Source organism: Symphalangus syndactylus, chromosome 2, assembly GCF_028878055.3.
Source record: "Symphalangus syndactylus isolate Jambi chromosome 2, NHGRI_mSymSyn1-v2.1_pri, whole genome shotgun sequence".
NCBI lineage: Eukaryota > Metazoa > Chordata > Mammalia > Primates > Hylobatidae > Symphalangus > Symphalangus syndactylus.
The window spans coordinates 88534263-88557634 of NC_072424.2; the positions used below are offsets into that span (position 1 = coordinate 88534263).

Consider the following 23372-nt stretch of genomic DNA (forward strand, 5'->3'; position numbering starts at 1 on the left):
GCATTGTTCTTGATAAACAGTGGCTGTTGTCGTTGTTGTACTTAAGTGAAAATTTCAATGCTAACCACTCCGGTTAGCTTTGACATCAGAGATACTTAGAGAGTGAGGCTGAGTTGGAAAATGCCACAGCATTTCCTTGCCAAAGTCCATGAAACACCCACTTAGTAGTTTCTATAATAATAAAATGGCTATATGAAAGTTATTTCCCTTTCCATTTTTCAACAATCTGGTTTCATTTTCTCTCTGCATGTACTTGGTCTAAGAGAGATATTTGAAACCAAGTAAGCTTTGTGATAAATAAGAAATTCACATCTCCTTGACTATGAGAGCATACCTATTCTCTTTTAGTGTGTAAGTATTTAATCTTTTTTTTTTTTTTTGGAGACAGAGTCTCACTCTGTTGCCAGGCTGGAGTACAGTGGCATGATCTCAGCTCACTGCAACCTCCACTTCCTGGGTTAAAGTAATTCTCCCGCCTCAGCCTCCCGAGTAGCTGGGATCACAGACACATGCCACCATGTCTAGCTGATTTAATATATATATATATATGTATATATATATATTTTTTTTTTTTTTTTTTTTTCTTTTAGTAGGGTTTCACCATGTTGGCCAGGCTAGTCTCAAATTCCTGACCTCAGGTGATCCACCCGCCTCAGCCTCCCAAAGTGCTGAGAATACAGGCATGAGCCACCATGCCCAGCCTTAATCTTTTATTAACATATTCCACATGAGAAAACTGGATATACTTCTTATAAATCAAGGGCACTCTGAATATACACAATTTAAATATGAAAAATGAAACAGATACAAACTAAAAGTAAAATCTTAATTACCTGGAATTCTGAGGGGCATTCTAACTCATTTACTGATTCATTAAGTAAACTTTTGCTTGCAACCCTCCTTGTCAAAAACCTTCCTACCTTGACAATTAAACAAAATGAAATTTGCATTTGACTCTATGTAGTCTTCTTTATTTATTTTTTTGTTGTTGTTGATTTTGCATTGCTACAAGACCCTAGGCAGTCTTTCAGTCCCTTGGGATTTCAACAATCAACTACTAACAAATGTTTATGTCCTTCTTATTTATGCTTTTCTCTCCTTGAAATAGAATGGTGGGGCAGGGGGGTGGGGAATAAGGGGTGGGGGACATGGGTGAAACTAACCTAAAATTCCTTATTTAGATTCCAGCTTAAAAGAAAAAAGTATCGACTTATTCTCCAAATCCTGCCCCTAGTTTTCTTGTCCTCCATTCTACAGTTTTTCTTAACATCTTACACATGGACCTGAGCTTTCGCTGCTCCTTCTATGGAGAATCCCAAATCTCAATCTCTAGCCCTAATGTCACTTCTAAACTGACATCAATTTCCCAAGATGCATAATACAATACAACCAAGAGAATATCCCACTGTAACTCAAAATCCACAGATCCAAAACTGAGTATCACTTGCCCAACTTTACCTCCTAGTGTGTTCACTATACTTGCAATGATGCCAACATTTCCCAATCATCAAGGCAGGCTGAAAATCTTATCATCAGTTGGGCACGGTGGCTCACACCTGTAATCCTAGCACTTTGGGAGGCTGAGGCAGGTGGATCACCTGAGGTCAGGAGTTAGAGACCAGGCTGGCCAACATGGCGAAACCCCATCTCTACTAAAAATACAAAAATTACCAGGCATGGTGGCTTGTGCCTGTAGTTCCAGCTACCCAAGAGGCTGAGGCAGGAGAATCACTTGAACCTGGGAGGCAGAGGTTGCAGTGAGACGAGATTGTGCCACTGCATTCCAGCCTGGGCGACACAGCGAAACTCTGTCTCAAAAAAAAAGAAAAGAAAACCTTATAACCAGTGTTCACTCACCAAGTGCTATATACTCTGCTTCTTAAATATCATTCATTAATTCTCACCTTGATAATTAAAATAAACCCTTAACTAGTATATACGCAGCTGCTCTTCTCTCTGCCTAGAAAAGTACAGAAAAACATTTCCTATCTTCTTTGCCTGATAAATGCCTACTTACTTTTTAGAAAGAACTCATTTGTCACTTCTTCTAAGAGGCCTTCCCTGAAACTCTTCCTCTGAAGTGTCTCTTCTATGTTCCCATCCATACTGAATTACCCTTAACACACTGCTAATTAAATAAAGTTATGACATAGTATAATTGTCTCCCCCTAACTGATTGTAAGATACAGGGACTATGTCTTCCATCTATACATTTCCATTGTCTTGCACAAGCCAAACACATGTAGATTTTCAACAAATGTTGGCTAAGTGATAATCCATCTCCTATCTCTTCTAATACACTCTATGCATTGACATCAGAATATCTTCCTAAGATAAAAAGTCTGATAAATTGTTAACTCTCCTACTTCGAAATTTTAGATGGCTTCAAAGTTAAAACTCCTAAATAGAACATTCAAAGCTATTCACCCCAATGGTTAAAACTATTTTTCCTGTAAATAATTTATTTTGGAGGGCCTGAGGCTCAAGCTAAAACTATACTGTAAAGATTTTAACCAAAAATATGGCAGGTGACTAAGATCCAAGTTTGCTTTCCCCTGCAAAAGAGAGTATCATAATTGGCATATGTATGGCCTTTACCTTCAGGATGCTCCATATGCAGTCATCATGAATTGGCTTCTAAGTCGTCACTGCACAGAATTCTGCCCATTACCTCCCATGAAGCCTTGCCCTGGGAGATGGGAATGAGGCAGAAGCATGATGGAAAATACCCAGCAGATAGCAATGGGAAAAAAAAGTCTAAAAATCTACCATTAGAAAACATTTGAGTGCCAAGCATATTTGAGGCACTGAGAGCCTTGGGGACTTTACAGCCTAAAAGGAACTGAAGAGGAGACAAGACGGACAATTTTTAAACTACAATTATGGTGAGGCTATTAAGGAAAAATACAGAGTGCATATGTAGGAAACCTAACCTAGTCACGAAAGTCAGAAAAGGTGCTCCTTAGGAAGTGTGCCTTATTGGAAAGAAGAGGAAACTGAGAATTTGAACATTAATCAGCAAAAATGTGTGCTGGCAGGTATTTTCATTAGATCATGAATACACAGACGCTAAAGGAACCCCTTCACTATTCATCTTCTGGGTGCAAATGTCAGATAAAATCCCTACTTTATTCTAAATTTGCTACGGCAGATTTCCATCACTACGTGATAGGGTGTATCTCTTATCTCTCCATATGAATATTAATAAAATCAACCAGCACAGGACCTAACACAAAGTAGACACTCAACAAATTTTGGATGAGTAAATGTAAGTAACAGTACATGAATTGGTTTTCAAACATGTTGGTTAAATGAAATTTATTCCATATTGAGAAAATATTATTTTCAAAACTGCCATTATCAAGCACCTACAAAAATATTCAAAAAAATTAAATAGATTTCTCAAGGAAATAATCATAGGTTTGAAAAATAATCTGAAATTGACATTTGATTAATTAAGCATAATAAAGTGTAATTTTATCCTATGTGGCCATAGTAAACCTTAGTTTTATGTCAGTGCAAACTCGGGCTATTTGGTTTTACACCTAACCCAAATCTTTGTAACTTACACTTCTAAAATACATAGTTTCGGCCAGGCGCGGTGGCTAGTGCCTGTAATCCCAGCACTTTGGGAGGCCAAGGCAGGAAGATTGCTTGAGCCCAGGCATTCAAGACCAGCCTGGGCAACATGGTGAGACCTCATATCTACATTTAAAATTAATTAATTAATTAAAAATAAAATATATAGTTTGCATTTTCTGCTTTAACTAAACAAGCTATGAGGTAAAGCCCCCTAGAATTCATACCTTTCTCTACCTCCTACATGGCACTGGCTGAGGATCTGAAAGGAGAGGAGGAGGTCAGCTTTCTGATGGAACTTACCTAACACATGTTGGAAGTTCCACTTTTCAGGACATTGGGCATTATCAGTGGTCAGACACCCCACCCCAGACACAAGAAATGGTACTAACTTTAACAAATTACAGCCAAGGGTTTTAATTATTAATGGCTAAATTACCAGTACCAATGATTCAATGTATTTTAGATCACTATGCTTCTAGAGAAAGATAAACACAGTGAAGTCAAGGCTCAGACAAATTATCCATTTGTAGTTCCTGAAGACCTCACAGGAATTTTAACAGTAGTAGTAAGGAAAGCAACTAAATGAGCTGACCCAAATACAGTCCAGGAAATAGTTACTGTATTGTTTCCATTAAACAAAAATGCCACTTCCTTCCCGCTCTGCTAAGAAAACTAGGTACGTGTTATGAGAAAACACAGAGGGAGATGAGTTTCCACAATGAAATAAATGATTTCTTTTATACTACGCATTTACTAATTTTAATCAATAAATCCTAAAAATAGTATTTCCACTAAGAGTGATAACTTTAATTTTTTAAAAGAGCTACATTATTACATGTGTGGCTTTTACGAAAATGTTAAACAATGACTAGAAAAAGAACCTAGAAATCACTAAATTATAATAATGAAGAGTAAGTAACAACACCATAACTTTTGATAATTTTGTGTTTTGCAGTGCACATAAGGACAACACTAATCTGAAAGTAAGCTTTCCTTGAATTTCTAAGCTTTGATATTTACTGCCTATTCAAAGCTGCTTGAAAATAAATTATATACATATTTTTTAGGGGGAGGGGTCAAATCTGACATAGACTCCCCTCTTTGAAATGTTCTCCAACGTAAGTTCTGGTCACATACTTCGATACACTTCAAACAAACACCCACAATGGGGAAAGGTTCTTTTAAATAAAATACAGGGAAGGCCAGGCACAGTGGCTCATGCCTGTAATCCCAGCACTTCGGGAGGCCGAGGTGGGCAGATCACTTGAGGTCAGAAGTCCAAGACCAGCCTGGCTAACGTGGCGAAACCTCATCTCTACTAAAAATACAAAAATTAGCTGGGCGTGAATCACCTGAACCTGGGAGCCGGAGTCGTGCCACTGTACTCCAACCTGGGCAACAGAGCAAGACTCCATGTCCAAAAAAAGAAAAAAACCATATATATATATATATATATAATGCAGGGAAGTTTTTTTCCAAGATGGCAGATTGGAGGCAGTGTTAGCATGCCTCTCCCACTAGGAAAGACAAAATAGTGTGTAGAGACTCACTCTGGAAACTTTTTTTCTGAGAAGCAAAACAGGAACTTAGGAAACCTGAAAAAATCCACAGACCCTTTGAAAGAAGTGGCAGGCTGCAGCCTACACTGTGAACCAGGCAAAAAACTGTAAGTCTCCTGAGTGTGAGAAGGGGAGAGACTGCCTCCAAGATATACATCCCCCACCAGGGAACCTGGAAATTCAGGCCACAGAGAAGGGCCTTAACCCCACTCAGCACAGGAGCTGATTTAGGGAGTGATGAGGAACAGAAAGGTAGGAGCAGCAGTGGGAAGAGCCTTGCATGCATTCTCCAATGCAGACTGAGGGAAGCCAGTCTACCTCACAGGGGACCTCGTGGAAGTCGGCCAGCTAACTCAGGCAGTGGCTGCAGAAAGAAGCCCTCAACTGAATTTCACAATATAACCTCAAGTGGGGACAAACTCCCTTGGCCAGAACTAGGCGACGAGTGGGAAGTGTGCTGCAGCCATGAGTGCAGGAGCTGGGTGCCCTGGCTTTGCCAGCAGACTGGGAGGGGCAGTTGCTATCTCCAGGTGGAAGGCTTATACCCTGGGGCAGTTTTGAGTTCTGAGCATACACAGCCTGAACTTAGCTCATTGCTGCTAGCAGAATATGGTGGGTGTCAGATCTGCCTTGCCAAGTGCATGGGAACTGGGTGGGGCTTACTGCCGCATACTACTCCCCACTCCCTGCATGAACTCTTCTGTGCAGCAGAGGCAGCTATGTTCCTCTCTGGAACATTACCCCAGAGGCCAGAGAACCACCTCCTGACTCCCACAGAGGCCGCTGCTTTCCCTGCATGCAGAGAATCAGAGCACAGACCTACCTGACTGAGCCCCCACCTGGCTTTGCCCCTCCACCCACCCTGGTAGCTTAACACAAAAGACAAAAAATTTGGGAGCTTTTTGGCCCCACCCATCACCTGAGAAACCAGAGTACCTCCCCTGGGTAACACAAGGCAAGTAAAAATCCCACCACTACTACCACAGCTGGTGCTCTCTTGCAAGCGTCACTTCCTGGCTAGAGGCCAATCAACACAGTCCATTAAAGCATCTCCAGGTAGAATAACATTGACATTGTGGCCAGGAAGGAAAAAATTTGTGTATCACCACTGCCTGTACCATTCTGCCTAACCAGGAGGTCCTGAATCTGCCCACATGACAGGTTCATTACTATTACAATCGGCATTTGAGAAAGCCAACATACTAAGGCTATCTATATCTAAGGAATCTCAGAGTCTGCGTCACTCCCCAGCCACCCCCATCAGACTTGGTGCTGGTACCCACTGCTGAAAGACTTGAGGACAGGTCACATCACTGGATTCTTTGCAGACATTCTGCAGCACCAGTCTGGAGTGTGGCAGCCCCACTGGGCAGCTAGACCCAGAGGAGCAACAGCATTCACAGTAATCTGGCTCTCAGGGACTCCTACTCCCAGGGGAAGGGGAAGTGCACCATATCAAAGGAACATCCCGTGGGACAAAATAATTGGGACAGCAGGCTTTCAGTCCCAGATCTTTCCACTAGTGGTAAATTTCTTTCAGCAGAGGCATAGTTGCAGTGCTGGGCTCAGTGGGGAAAGTCTGCAGCTCTACCCCAACAGTCAGGCAGCACTGGTGCTCATGACGGGTCTTGGAGAAGGGGACTTATTTTCCCCCTCGTTCACCACTGCAGACAGGGCTTCTCCCACAGGAGCTCAGTATGTGTGCACCTATAGACAGCCTTTCTGGAACACTTCACAGTGACTGCATCCCCACAGGAGGAGTATCCGCCAGGTTCAGGCTTGCATAAGAGGTAGAGTCACAACTCCTCTCTACTCAGAACATCAACATTCCTGCAGATGAAGAAGTGCCCATCTGATAAATAGCTCGACTACTGGGTCAGAAGTGGGTCTAGGAGATAGATAGCTTCCCTGCTGACCTGGCAAGGGAGCTGAGATGGCTCCCACCTTTCCCCCGATAAGACCTCAGTGCATTCCACTGAGAGCTTCCCCAGCCACCTCTGTCAAGGCTGTGACTTCTGCCCACCATTGGCTATTGCATTTACCCAACTGCTTTAGCCACAGTGGGTTTCTACCCAAGGACACCTCCCCTACTGGCCTGAAGCTTAAAATAGTCACCCTAGTAAATAAAATACTGGGGAAAAAATAAATAAGTCCACACCACAAAGGAATGAGATAAGCTTCAAGAGACCTCCGCCATTCCAACCCTATAGGAGACAATGAATTTGCTCACACACTGAGCACATTGCTACTACAACCAGCATCTGAGACAGTCATCAAAGACTCTCTATGACGAAGGAACTCATATAGAGTCATCACCCCTGAAAATACCAAAAGCCAAATTAGGCTACAATAAACTATAAACATTAAAGTCACATCCTTAAGGAAGGGAAAAAGAAATTTTATAAAAAGTCAAATAAAAAAAAAATTCAAGAATAATTAGGAAAAATAGTTTACCCAAATGAGAAGGAACCAGAAAAATAATTCTGGTAATATGATAAAACAGAGCTCAACAACATCCACTAAAGATTACACTAGCCCTCCAGCAATGGATCCAAACCAAAATGAAATATTCGAAATATCAGATAAAGAACCCAAAAGGTTAATTATTAAGCCACTCAAGGAGATTCCAGAGAAATGTGAAAACCAACATAAATTTTTTTAAAAAAATCCAGGATATGAATGGAAAATTTTCTGAGATAGGCATCTTAAAGAAAACCCGAGGCCAGACGGGGTGGCTCACAACTGTAATCCCAGCACTTTGGGAGGCCAAGGCAGGCAGATCATGAAGTCAGGAGTTCAAGACCAGCCTGGCCAACATAGTGAAACCCCGTCTCTACTAAAAATACAAAAAAATTAGCCGGGTGTGGTGGCAGGCACCTGTAATTCCAGCTACTCGGGAGGCTGAGGCAAGAGAATTGCTTGAACCCGGGAGGCGGAGGTTGCAGTGAGCTGAGATCATGCCATTGCACCCCAGCCCGGGCGACGGTGCAAGACTCCGCCTCAAAAAAAAGAAAGAAAACCTAGGCCAGGTACAGTGGCTTACACACGTAATCCCAGAACTTTGGGAGGTCAAGCCAGGCGGTTCACCTGAGCTCAGGAGTTTAAGACCCACCTGGGAAACATAGGAAAACCTCATCTCTATTTTATTTTATTACTATTATTTTTTCTTTTTATTTTGAGATGGAGTCTCACTCTGTCGCCCAGGTTGCAATACAATGACACGATCTTAGCTCACTGCAACCTCCGCCTCCTGAGTTCAAGTGATTCTCCTGCCTCAGCCTCCTGAGTAGCTGGTGTTACAGGCACATGCCACCATGCCGGGCTTATTTTTGTATTTTTAGTAGAGACGGGGTTTCACCATGTTGGTCAGGCTGGTCTTGAACTCCTGACCTTGTGATCCACCCGCCTCAGCCTCCCAAAATGCTGAGATTACAGGCATGAGCCACTGTGCCCGGCCCCCCACCTCTATTTTTAAAAAAAAGAAAGAAAAATCAATCAGAACTTCTGGAAATGAAAGACACACTGGCTGGGCGCGGTGGCTCACGTCTGTAATCCCAGCACTTCGGGAGGCCGAGGCGGGCAGATCACAAGGTCAAGAGCTCAAGACCATCCTGGCCAATATGGTGAAACCCAGTCTCTACTAAAAATACAAAAATTAGCTGGGCATGGTGGTGAGCGCCTGTAGTCCCAGGTACCAGTGAGGCTGAGGCAGGAGAATCGCTTGAACCCAGGAGGCAGAGGTTGCAGTGAGCCAAGATCATGCCACTGCACTCCAGCCTGGCGACAGAGTGAGACTCCGTCTGAAAATAAAAAAAAAAGAAAGAAAAGAAAAGGAAAGAAAGAAAGAAAAGAAAAAGAAAGAAAGAAAGAAAGAAAAGAAAAGAAAAGAAAAGAAAGACACTCTTACAGAATTACAAAATGCAATGTAGAAGAAAGTTTTAACAATAGACTAAAACAAGTAGAACAAAGAACTTCAGGCTCGAAGCTAAGGCTTTTGAACTAACCCAATCACGAAATAAAAAAAAAAGAATTTGAAAAATGAACAAAGTCTCCAAGAAATATGAGCTTATGTAAAATAGGCAAAGCTAAAAATAACTGGTGTTCCTGAGGGAGAAGAGACAATAAAAAGTTTGGAAAACTTATTTGAGGGAATAATTGAGGAAAACTTCCTGGCCTTTGGCTAGAGATTTAGATATACAAATATAAGAAGCACAAAGAACTCCTGAAAAATTCATTGCAAAAAGGTCATCATAAAGGCATATAGTCAGTCAACAGGCTCTCTAAAGTTAACATGAGACTGGGTGCAGTGGCTCACGCCTGTAATCCCAGCACTTTAAGAGACCTCAGGTGGATCACCTGAGGTCAAGAGTTTGAGACCAGCCTGGCCAACATGGCAAAACCCTGTCTCTACTAAAAATATAAACATTAGCCAGACATGTTGGCGGGCACCTGTAATCCCAGCTACTTCGGAGGCTGAGGCAGGAGAATCACTTGAACCCGGGAGGCGGAGGTTGCAATGAGCCAGGATCACGCCACTGCACTCCAGCCTGGGCAACAAAGCGAGACTCCATCTCAAAAAATAATAATAATAATAAACCCAAGGTAAGGGGGTGAGAAAAGATATTCCACGCAAATGTAAAGCAAAAGTGAGCACAAGCATTAAAATCTGACGGATAGGAGACAGGACTAATGTTGAACTCCCACTTGGACAGACAGAACAGCGTGTGGAGGACTCACACTGTGAACTTTTGCTCCAAGAACCACTCACTGCAGGAGCGTACCAGGAAAACTGAAAGAATTCACAGACCCTTTGAAAGAAGCAGCTGGCCACTGCAGTTCCCAAAGTGTGAGAGAGGGAAAAGTCTGCCTCCGAACACATATCTCCACTGGGGAACCTGAAAATCCAGATCATGGGAGAAGGATTTAGCTTTACCTAGAGCCAAAACGGATGTAGTGAGCTAAGCAAAATATAAAAGTAGAAGAAGCAGTGGGAAGAGCCCTGCAGGCACTCCCGGTCTCCAGCAGGTGGGAAGGGGCAAGGCGGGAAAAGCCCTGCTTGCTTTCTCAGTGGAGTTATGCCCTGGGGCGAGAGTGCAGCCCTGTAGGCTGGCTGCCTGGATATAAACTTGGTGCTGTTAGTGGGGCACAACAGGAATGAGGTTGGCCTTGCTGGCTGTGTGGGAGCTAGGTGAAGCCTGTCATTGCTGACTTTCCCCTACTTCCCTGGTGACCTGAATGACACAACAGAGGCAGCCATAATTACCCTTAGAACATAATCCCATTGGCTTGAGAACCACCCCATCCCCCATACAGGCCACAGCAAGCCCTGCCCTGAGCTCAGACCCACCTAACCCTGCCCCCACCTGATGGTTTTTCTCTACCTGCCCAAGTAGCTGAAGACAAAAGGCATAAATGCTTGGGAGCTCAACGGCCCTACCCATAGCCTGAGAAACCTGAATATTTATCCATAAATGAAGGGGAGATAAAGTATTTTTCAAACAAGGAATTGCTGAGTGAATTCGCCACTACCAAGCAAGCACTACAATAAATGCTAATAGGAGTTCTAAATCTTGAAACAAAAACCTCAAAATACACCAAAATAGAACCTCCTTATAGCATAAATCTCACAGGGCCTATAAAACAATAACACAATGAAAAAAAAAAAAGGCGTTCAGGCAACAACTAGCATGATGAATGGAACAGTAACTCACATCTCCATACTAATGTTGAATGTAAATGGCTGAAATGCTCCACTTAAAAGATACAGGATGACAGAATGCATAAAAATCCACCAACCAAGTATCTGCTGTCTTCAAGAGACTCACCTAACACATAAGGCCTCACATAAGCTTAAAGTAAAGCGGTAGAAAAAGATATGCAAAAGGAAACTATGTTTCCATGCAAAAGGAAACTAGAAGCCAGCAGGAATAGCTATTCTTATATCAGACAACACAGACTTTAAAGCAACAACAGTTTAAATTTAAAGACAAAGAGGGACATTATATAATGATAAAAGGATCGGTCCAACAGAAAAGTGTCACAATCCTAAAGATACATGCACCTAACACTGGAGCTCCCAAATTTATAAAATTACTACCAGACCTAAGAAATGAGATAGATGGCAACACAATAATAGTGGGGGACCTCAATACTCCACTGACAGCACTAGACAAGTCAAGACAGAAAGTCAACAAAGAAACAAGGGACTTAAACTATACCCTAAAACAAATGGAATTAACAGATATTTACAGAACATTCTACCCAACAACTGCGGAGAATACATTCTTTTCATTAGCACATGGAACATTCTCCAAGACAGACCATATGATAGGCCACAAAAAAAGTGTCAGTAAATTTAAGGAAATCGAAATTATATCAAGCACTCTCTCAGAACACAGTAAAATAAAATTGGAAATTGGCCGGGCATGGTGGCTTATGGCTGTAATCCTAGCACTTTGGGAGGCCGAGGCAGGCAGATCCTGAGGTCAGGAGTTCGAGACTAGCCTGGCCAACATGGCAAAACCCCATCTCTACTAAAAATAGAAAAATTAGCCAGGCATGGTGGCAGATGCCTATAATCTCAGCTACTCAGGAGGCTGAGGCAGAAGAATCGCTTTAACCCAGGACGCAGAGGTTGCAGTGAACTGAGATGGCGCCACTGCACTCCAGTCTGAGTGACAGAGTAGGACAAGACAGAAGAAAGGAAAGGAAAGGAAAGAGGAAAGGGGAAAGGGGAAAGGGGAAAAGGGAGAGGAAAAAGGAAAGGAAAGGAAAAGGAAATTGGAAATTAACTCCAAAAGGAAGCCTCAAAACTATACAAATACATGGAAATTAATCTGCTCCTGAATGACCTTTGGGTCAACAATGAAATCAAGATGAAAATTTAAAAATTCTTTCAACTGAGCGATAATAGTGACACAACCTAGCAAAACCTCTGGGATACAGAAAAAGCACTGCTAAAAGGGAAGTTCATAGGATTAAATGCCTAAAAATGTCTGAAAAATCACAAACTGACAACCTAAAGTCACACCTCAAGGAGCTAGAGAAACAAGAACAAACTAAACCCAAAGTTAGCAGAAGAAAACAAATAAAGATTAGAACAGAACTAAATAAAATTGAAACAAAAAAAATACAATAGATCAATGAAACAAATAACTGGTTATTTGAAAAGATAAACAAAATTGATAGACCATTAGCAAGATTAACCAAGAAAAGAAGAGAGAAGATCGAAATAAGCTCAATTAGAAATGAAACTGGAGATACTACAACCAATACCACAGAAATACAAAAGATTATTCAAGGCTACTATGAACACCTTTATGCGCACAAAGTAGAAAACCTAGAGGAGATGGGTAAATTCCTAAAAATATACAACCCTCCTAGATTAAATTGGGAAGAAACAGAAACTCTGAACAGACCAATAACAAGTACTGAGATTAAAATAGTAATTAAAAAAAAAACTACCAACAAAAAAAGTCCAGGACCAGATGGATTCACAGCTGAATTCTATCAGACATTCAAAGAAGAATTGGTACCAATCTTACTGAAACTATTCCAAAAGATAGACAAAGAGGAAATCATCCCTAAATCATTCTATGAAGCCAATATCACCCTAATATCAAAACCAAGAAACGATATATTGAAAAAAGAAAACTACAGACCAATATTCCTGATGAACATAAATGCAAACATCCTCAACAAAATACTAGCTAACCAAATCTAACAGCATATCAAAAAGATAATAAACCATGATCAAGTGGGTTCATAACAGTGATACAGGGATGGTTTAACATACGCAAGTCAATAAATGTGATACATCACATAATCATAGTTAAAAATGATATGATCATGTCAATAGATGCAGAAAAAGCATTTGAAAAAATCCAGTATCCCTTTAGGATTAAAACCACCAACAAAATCAGCATAGAAGGAACATAGCTTAAGGTAATAAAAGGCATCTATGACAAACCCACAGCCAACATTATACTGAATGAGGAAAAGTTGAAAGCATTTCCGCTGAAAACTGGAACAAGACAAGGATGCCCACTTTCCCCACTTCTATTCAACACAGTACTGGAAGTCCTAGCCAGAGCAGTCAGACAAGAGAAAGAAATAAAGGGCATCCACATTGGTAAAGAGGAGGTCAAAGTGTCGCTGCTTGCTGATGATATGATTGTATACCTAGAAAACCCTAAAGATGCATCCAAAAAGCTCCCAGATCTGATAAATAAATTCACTAAGCCGGGTGCAGTGGCTCATGTCTGTAATCCCAGCACTTCGGGAAGCTGAGGCAGGTGGATCACCTGAGGCCAGGAGTTCGAGACCAGCCTGGCCAACATGGCAAAACCTCGCCTCTACTAAACACACAAAAAATTGTCGGGCGCAGTGGCTCATGCCTGTAATCCCAGCACTTTGGGAGGCCGTGGTGGGGCAGATCACTTGAGGCCAGGAGTTCGAGACCAGCCTGGCCAACATGGCAAAACCCCATCTCTTCTAAAAATACAAAAATTAGCCAGGTGTGGTGGTGAGCACCTGTAATCCCAGCTACTCGAGAGGCTGAGGCAGGAGAATTGCTTGACTCCAGGAGGTGGAGGTTGCAGTGAACTGAGATCACGCCACTGCACTCCAGCCTGGGCAACAGAGCAAGACTCCATCTCGAAAAAAAAAAAAATACAAACAATAAGCTGGGCATGGTGGTGGGCGCCTATAATCCCAGCTACTCTGGAGGCTGAGGCAGGAGAATTGCTTGAACCCGGGAGGCGGAGGTGGCAGTGAGCCAAGATTGCGCCATTGCACTCCAGCCTGGGCAACAAGAGCGAAACTCTGTCTCAAAATAAATAAATTAAATAAATATAAATAAAAATAAAAAATAAATTCAATAAAGTTTCAAATTACAAGATCAATGTACACAAATTAGTAGCACTGCTATGCACCAACAGTGACCAAGCTGAGAATGAAAGCAAGAACTCAACCCCTTTTATAACAGCTGCAAAAAAATAAAATAAAAATACTTACGAATATAGCTAACCAAGGGAGAAATATACCTAACCAAGGAGGTGAAAGACCTCCACAAGGAAAACTACAAAACACTGCTGAAAGATGTCATAGATGACATGAACAAATGGAAACACATCCCATGCTTATGGGTGGGTAGAATCAATATTGTGTAGATGACCATATTGCCAAAAGCAATCCATAAATTCAATGCAATTCCCATGAAAATACCATCATCATTCTTCACAGAACTAAAAAAAAAAAGCAATCCTAAAATTAATATAGAATGAAAAAAGAGCCCACATAGCCAAAACAAGACTAGGCAAAAAGAACAAAGCTGGAGGCATCACATTACCCAATTTCAAACTATACTACAAGGCTATAGTTACCAGAACAGCATGGTACTGGCATAAAAATAGGCACACAGACCAACAAAACAGAACAGAGAACCCAGAAATAAAGCCAAATACTTACAGTCAACTGATCTTCGACAAAGCAAACAAAAACATAAAGTGGGGAAAGGACACCCTATTCAACAAGAAGTGCTGGGATAATTCACAAGCCACAGGCAGAAGATGAAACTGGATCCCCATCTCTCACCTTATACAGAAATCAACTGAAGATAGATCAAAGACTTAACTCTAAGGCATGAAACCATAAAAATTATAGAAGATAACCTTAAAAAAACCCTTCTGGACATTGGAATAGGCAAAGAATTTATGACTAAAAGCCCAAAAGCAAATGTAAAAAAAGCAAAAATAAACAAATGGGACCTAATTAACAAGTTCCTGCACAGCAAAAGAAATAATCATGAGTAAACAACCCACAGAATGGGAGAAAATATTTGTAAACTATGCATCCAACAAAGGACTAATATCCAGAATCTACAAGGAGCTCAAACAAATCAGCAAGAAAAAAAAATAATAATTCCATCAAAGAGTGGGCAAATGACATTTCTCAAAAGAAAATATACAAATGGCCAACAAATATATGAAAAAAATGCTCAACATCACTAATCATCAGGGAAATGAAAATGAAAACCACAATGAGATACCACCTTACTTCTGCAAGAATGGCCATTAAGAAAGCCGAAAAACAATAGATGTTGGTGTGGATATGGTGAAAAGGGAATACTTAACACTGCTGGTTGGAATGTAAATGAGTACAACCTCTATGGAAAACGGTATGGAAAATTCTTAAAGAACTAAGCATAGATCCACCATTCAATCCAGCAATCCCACTACCAGGTGTCTACCCAAAGAAAAACAAGTCATTATATCAAAGGCAGCTGCATACATATGTTTATCACAGCACAATCCACAATTGCAAAGATATGGAACCAACCTAAGTGCTCATTAACCAATGAGTGGATAAAGAAAATGTGGTAGACAGCCAGGTGCAGTGGCTCACACCTGAAATCCCAGCACTTTGGGAAGCCGAGGTGGGCAGATTTCTGGAGCTCAGGACTGGCCCTGGGCAAGATGATAAAACCCCATCTCTACAAAAAATTAGCCAGGCATAGTGGCACATACCTGTATGTTAGGGGGTTGAGGTGGGAGGATTGCTTGGGCCCAGGAGGTTGAGGCTGCAGTGAGCCATGTTCATGCCACTGCACTCCAGCCTGGGTGACAAAGTGAGACCCTGTCTCAAAAAAGAAAAAAAAAAGTGGTATATATACACCATGAAATACTACTCAGTCATCAAAAAGAATGAAATAATGTCTTTTCAGAAACTTGGGGCTGGGTGCGGTGGCTCACGCCTGTAATCCCAGCACTCTGGGAGGCCAAGGCAGGTAGATCACCTGAGGTCAGGAGTTCAAGACCAGCCTCGGCAACATGGTGAAACCCCGTCTCTACTAAAAATACAAAAGTTAGCTGGTTGTGGTGGTGCATGTCTGTAATCCTAGCTACATGGGAGGCCAAGGCAGGAGAAATGCTTGACTGCAGGAGGCAGAGGTTGCAGTGAGCCAAGATCACACCACTTAATTCCAGCCTGGGCAAGAGAGTAAGACTTCGCCTCAAAAAAAAAAGCATGGATGAAGCTGGAGGCCATTATTTTAAGTGAAATAACTCAGGAATGGAAAACCAAATACCACATGGTGGGAGCTAAGCTATGGATACACAAAAGTATTCAAAGTGGTATAATGGATATTGGAGATTCAGAAGAAGGGAGGGTGGGAGGAGATTAAAAAAAACTATATATTGGTTATAATGTACACTACTCGGGTACGAGGTGCACTAAAAATCTCAAAATTCACCACTATATAATTCATCCATGTAACCAAAAACTACTTGTACGCCACAAGCTATTCAAATTTTTAAAATATTAAAAATATAATACACAAGAAAAGGGTCAATAAATTTGACTACAGAACTATCTTGTACAGAAAATACATCCTGAACAAAGTCAAAAAGCTAACAAAATGTTTGGAAATCATCAAGTCATAAGAAAGTAAAGGGCTAATTTGCTTGACTTACAGCAGGGGTCCCCAACCCCTGGGCCATGGACCCATACTGGCTCATGGCCTGTTAGGAACAAGCCACACAGCAGGAGGTGGGCAGCAGGTAAGTAAGCGAAGCTTCATCTGTATTTACAGCTGCTCCCCATTGCTCACATTACCACCTGAGCTCTATCTCCTGTCAGATAAGCAGTAGCATTAGATTCTCATATGACCATGAACCCCATTATGAACTGCATGTGCAAGGGATGTGGGTTGAGCACTCCTTATGAGAATCTAATGCTTGATGATCTGTCACTGTCTCCCAGTACCCCCAGATAGAATCATCTCATCGCAGGAAAACAAGTTCAGGGTTCCCACTGATTATACACTATGGTGACATGTGTAATTATTTCATTATATATTACAATGTAGTAATAATAGAAATAAAGTGCATAATAAATGTAATGTGCTTGAATCATCCAGAAAGCATCCCCCGAACCCTGGTATGTGAAAAAATTGTCTCCACAAAACCAGTCCCTGGTGCCAAAAAGGTTGGGGACTGCTAGCTTATAGAGCTTATAAAATTCAGCTTTTTTTGAGAAAGATGTGGTCATAGGTGCTGGGGAGCTCTGGTCTGCCACTCCTGCTCATGACTCAATGCTGTTCACTCTCACTGAGGAACAGGTCAGTAAGGAAGCTGTGCCACATCCATGGCCATTAAAGATACCAGAAAAACAGCTGTGGAGCCAGGGGTGGTGGTTCATGGAATTAGAATAAAACTCCTGGAGAAGGTGTGTGCTGACTTGATCACAGGCAAAAAGTTTAAAAATCTCAAAGTAAAAGGACCAGTCTGTATGCCTACCAAGACTCTCAAAATCACTACAAGAAAAACTCCTTGTGGTGAAAGTTCTAAGGCACTGGGATGGTTTCCAGATGAGAATCCAAAAGTGACTCATTGACTTGCACAGTCCTTCCAAGACTGTCAAGCAGATTATTTCCATCAGTATTGCGCCAGGAATTGATTCTGAAGTCACCAATGCAGATGTGTAAGTCAACTATTTTAATAAATTAATTACCAGTTGTTAAAAAAAAAGTGAAAAAGAAAAATGGAGCCAGGCGTGGTGGCTCACACCTGTAATCCCAGCACTTTGGGAGGCCAAAGTGGGCGGATCACGAGGTCAGGAGATTGAGACCATCCTGGCTAACATGGTGAAACCCCATCTCTACTAAAAATACAAAAAAAAAAAAAAAAAAAATTAGCCAAGCATGGTGGTGGGCACCAGTAGTTATAGCTACTTGGGAAACTGAGGCAGGAGAATGGCGTGAACCCGGGAAGCAGAGGCTGCAGTGAGCCGAGACTGCACCACTGCACTCCAGCCTGGGCAACAGAGCGAGACTCTGTCGCAAAAAAAAAAAAAAGAAAAATGGAAAACCCTTCAGAGTCCAATGGGCAGAGAATACGAACAGACATTTCACAAAAATAAATATAAATTAAAATAGTCAAAAATTATCTAACACTATGACTATCTCAACTTAAGAATGCAAGTGGAAGCAATGGAGACATTTTTCACTGATCAGATTGGGAAAAATTTTAAAGCTTAATAGCATCTAGACAGCATCAATAAGGAACTGGTTGAAGAAATTAAAGTCCATCCCTACAATGGAATATTATATAGCCATTAAAAAGAATGCAATAAGAGGCCAGGTGGATGCGCCGGGCACGGTGGCTCACGTCTGTAATCCCAGCACTTTGGGAGGCCGGGGCAGGTGGATCACAGGGTCAGGAGTTCAAGACCAGCTTGGCTAACACGGTGAAACCCCATCTCTACTAAAAATACAAAAATTAGCCAGGCATGGTGGCGCACACCTGTAGTCCCAGCTACACGGGAGGCTGAGGCAGAAGGATCACTTGAACCCGGGAGGTGGAGGTTGCAGTGAGCCGAGATCGTTCTACTATACGCCAGCCTGGGTGACTGAGCAAGATTCTGTCTCAAAAAAATAAAAATAAAAATAAATAAGAGGCCAGGTGGCTCATGCCTGTAATTACAGCACTTTGGGAGGCAAAGGCAGGAGGATTGCTTGAGCCCAGGATTTTGAGACCAGACTGGACAACATAGTGAGACCTCATCTCTACAAAATATAAAAAATTAATTAGCTGGGCATGGTGGCTCACATCTGTAGTCTTAGCTACTCAGGAGGCTGAGGCTGGACAATTGCTTGAGCCTGGGTGGTTAAGGCTACAGTGAGTTGTGACTGTGCCACTGCACTGCAGCCTGGGCAACATAGTAAAACCCCATCTCTACAAAAAAAGAAATTAAAATTAAAAATATTAGCCAAGTGTGTTGGCATGTACCTGTAGTCCTAGTTAACTTGAGAGGCTAAAATGGGAAGATTGCTTGGGCCCAGGAGTTTGAGGCTGCTGTGAGCCGTGATCGCATCACTGCACTTTAGCCTAGGAGACAGAGAAAGACTCTGACCAAAAATAAAAATAAATTTAAAAAATGACCTTTGACTTGGGGGTTAAAAAAATAAGATGTGTATTGTCGATATGGAAAGATCACTAAGACATAAGTGATAAAGATGGAAAAGAATATATATATCTCTCTGGCATTTTTAAAAGATACATATGTAGTGGTACATGCACAAAAAACGTCATTATAAGAAGCCATTTTTACTAGCTACTTTTGTGCAGAATGACCAGGTGTTAAAGATGACAAAGGTTTAACATTTTTCATTTTGTATCTTTCTGTATTACTTTAATATAACAAATAGCAATCGTGATATTGTTTGAATTCTTATTATGCATATATTTCTATTTCTGAAATGTCAACAGGAGTTAACTGGTGAATCAAATTTGGTTTGCTACTTTATGTTGCTCTGTATTTTTCAAATTATTTTTTGTAAAAGTCTACTCTAAGGTATTGTTTTTCAAACTGCAGCTTATGACCCATTAGTGAATCATGAAATCCGTCTATTCAGTTGAAACCAGCATTTCTCCCACCATAACCCCGGCAAGTGAAATAAACTGAACTGGACTAAAATAGAAAATAATTGAAAGCACCAGTGCACATCATAGATTATGAACAAGAAAGGGCCAGACCAAGAACAGGCAAGCTGACTCAAAGTTTGAAAACCACTGCTCTAAGATATTATGTTAGTAGTACTTTGAATAGGGTGCTTAGGGAAATACATTAATTATGTTATAATTAATATTTCAAAACCAAGAATCATTTTATGTTAAATGGAGTTTTTATATGTCAATTCTTAGTATGACCAATTTCGAAAAATACTATTAATTGAAATGATAATGGAGAAAATACTAATTTCTGAAAATTCAGAGACAAAACTCTAAAAGGACAGTTATACAACATACACTGATTTGAATGAAATTGAAAAAATGAACCTGCCAGGCACAGTGGTTCACACATCTAGTCCCGGCACTTTACGAGGCCAAAGCAGGAGGACTACTTGAGCCCAGGCATTAAAAACCAGCCTCGGCAACACAGGGAGACCTTGTCTCTACAAAAAATTTTTAAATTAGCCAGGTATGGTGGCATGCACCTATAGTCCCAGCAACTCGGGGGGCTGAAGTGGGAGGATTGCTTGAACCCAGAAGTTCAAGGCTGCAGTGAGCTGTGATCACACCACTGCACTCTAGCCTCAGTGACAGAACAAGACTCTGTTTCTAAAAAATAAAAATTAAAAATGAACCTATATACATATATTTAGAATAGTCCCACATTATAAATTATACACATTCATGTCTTTGGAATAGATAAGATTGAAATTAAAGTTAGAATGTTTACCTATGAAGAGGTCACCAAAATAATAAATTTTTAAAATGCTAGGCTATGTGAAAATTCCAGAATATTGACAGAAGACCACATAGTTCAAATATACATACAACGATAATCAGGGCATGCATTTTAAGTTGTTGTTTTTGGTGTCAAAGGATGTGTTCGTTCTGATTACAAACACAATCTATTGCCCAATCACCTGTTTGGTGAAGACAGAACTCCAAAATGACTAGCCAGGATTGGGAACATAGTTCAGTCAATAATTAAGTAAAATTAAAGGACTAGGGGAGTATGAAATCAAAAGACTTTATTTTCATTAACATGGCAACCAAACCATGTACTGTGTATTATGCAGTCAGAGCAGCCCTGGGAAGCCCTATCTTTTTTTAATTTCATGAACCCCAATGTCATGTATCTTTACTTAGTTACCTTACATTATTTTTTTCTCCCTTTTATCCAACTCTCCACCCCTCCTCCCCACCAACCCTTGTCTGCTTTTTACTTCCTTCGTTCCTTTCCATTCATTAAATCCATTACTCTTAATGATCTCTCACTCTTCCAAATCCCTATAGGGATTATCTATACCACTCATTTGGAAGTCAGCAAATGATCTCTTGTATTATTTATCTTTTTTGTACATATCCTATTTTTACATACACTTATATTAACTATTTGGTAAAGTCATTCCATGTTATGAATGCAGTCAATATCAACAAATCTTTTTAGTTATCTTTTTAAGTTCTCATATAACCCAGAAGTCAAAAGTTGTTCAGGGCATGTGTTCTACAACTAAGTAGATTCAGGTAATCTACACGTGCCCCAGGACTGTGGGATCATAGGCCAAGGCTAATTCTGGAAGCAATGAGAGGGAGATGGAGGGAGGGAGAATAGGACCTGGCATGGGCAATGGCAATAAAAATAGAAAGGAGGGGTTAGATAAAAAGAGGGCAAGAAAGAGTGAATAGGATTTAGTAATTGACAGGCTGAGGGAAAATGACCCAGGATGGTACAAGCAGCTAAAAAGATGGTGGTACAATTTAGAGATAAGGAAAAGCATTACAGGTTTAAGGTGTGAAGAAATGTAGATTTTTTTTTTCTTTTGGAGATGGAGCTTCACTCTTGTCACCCAGGCTGGAGCAATGGCACAATCTCAGCTCACCGCAGCCTCTGCCTACCAGGTTCAAGCAATTCTCCTGCCTCAGCCTCCTGAATACCTGGGATTACAGGCATGCGCCACCATGCCCGGCTAATTTTGTATTTTTAGTAGAGACGGGGTTTCTCCATGTTGGTCAGGCTGGTCTCAAACTCCCAACCTCAGGTGATCCGCCTGCCTCGGCCTCCGTAAGTGCTGGGATTACAGGCGTGAGCCACTGCGCCTGGCCAGAAATGTAGATTTTAGTATCAGATGTGATGAGCTCAAGATGTTCATAGGGCATACAGTTAGTGATTCTTGTTATCTGGATCTGAAGCTCAGGAGAGAGCGCTAAACTGCAGGTAAAGAACTTGGGAGTCATTAACATAGAGAAGAGACTGCCCAGAAGCATTGTAAGGGAGCAAATGGGAAGGGCATTTAGTGGAGAGCTCTTTTGGAAAATAAAAACATTATAAGGGTCTGAAAAAGAGACATTTAAGGCACAGGATTACACAGACTCTGAAGCTATGTTCACAGAAGCGAAGCCTCCTTCTCTCAGGAGAGGATATTGTTATGAAAACCAAGATTACCTTCCTCCCAGAAGCAGAAACAGATAACAATTTCAGTATTAAGAGAAATATCTCAGCAAATTAACACAGGAACAGAAACCAAATGCCACATGTTCCCACTCATAAGTGGGAGTTGAACAATGAGAACATATGGCCACAGGGAGGGGAACATCATACACTGGGGCCTGTCGGGGGTAGGGAGTAGGGATAGCATTAGGAGAAATACCAAATGTAGATGACGGGTTGATAGGTGCAGCAAACCACCATGGCACATGTATACCTATGTAACAACCTGCACGTTCTGCACATGTATCCCAGAACTTAAAGTATAATAAAAAATAAAAATAATAATAATAAAAAGAATCTGGACCTTAACCTGTTTTCTTTTCTTTTTTGTTTGTTTTTGAGATGGAGTCTCGCTGTCGCCCAGGCTGGAGTGCAATGGCGTGATCTCTGCTCACTGCAACCTCTGCCTCCTGGGTTGATGTGATTCTTCCATGTCAGCCTCCCGAGTAGCTGGGATTACAGGCGCCCGCCACCACACCCAGCTAATTTTTGTATTTTTAGGATAAACAGGGTTTCACCATGTTGGCCAGGCTGCTCTCAAACTTCTGACCTCAGGTGATCCACCTGCCTCAGCCTCTCAAAGTGCTAGGATTACAGGCGTGAGCCACCGTGCATGCCCAGCCAACCTGTTGTTTACAGCAATGTCAACAGCATGCTGGGTAACACTTTTTTTTTTGAGACGAAGTCTGGCTCTGTCACCCATGCTGGAGTGCAGTGGCGTGATCTCAGCTCACTGCAAGCTCCGCCTCCCGGGTTCATGCCATTCTCCTGCCTCAGCCTTCTAAATAGCTTGGATTACAGGCGCCCGCCACCACGCCCAGCTAATTTTTCTATTTTTAGTAGAGACGGGATTTCACCATGTTAGCCAGGATGGTCTCGATCTCCTGACCTTGTGATCTGCCTGCCTCGGCCTCCCAAAGTGCTGGGATTACAAGCGTGAGCCACCACGCCTGGCCCGCTGGGTAACACTGTTGATAGACTCTTCCAGTTTTGCCAGAGTAACATTGTGGGACACTCCTGTTTGAAATTTTGGAACAGTACCCATACCCTTGATGTCTACAATATCACCTTTCTTGTAGATTCACATGTATGTGGCCAAAGGAATAACTCCACGTTTTCTAAAAGGCTATATTTTTAAAGAAAATATAGCAGTGCTACTCCTCTTTCCCTTTGTCATTTTGGCAAAGTGGAAGATGGCAGTTCTGGCCAGAAGACATTATTTTTACATCTCTC

General features: G+C 41.4%; 1 protein-coding gene and 1 pseudogene across 8 annotated transcripts in view; one reads left to right on the forward strand and one right to left on the reverse strand.

The window, feature by feature from the left end:
- Nucleotides 1–23372, reverse strand: part of CDK19 (cyclin dependent kinase 19) — a 201103-nt gene that overhangs the window by 73009 nt on the left and 104722 nt on the right. The gene's annotated exons all lie outside the window — the stretch shown is intronic.
- On the forward strand, nt 16818–18361 carry LOC129472161 (small ribosomal subunit protein uS10-like; annotated as a pseudogene).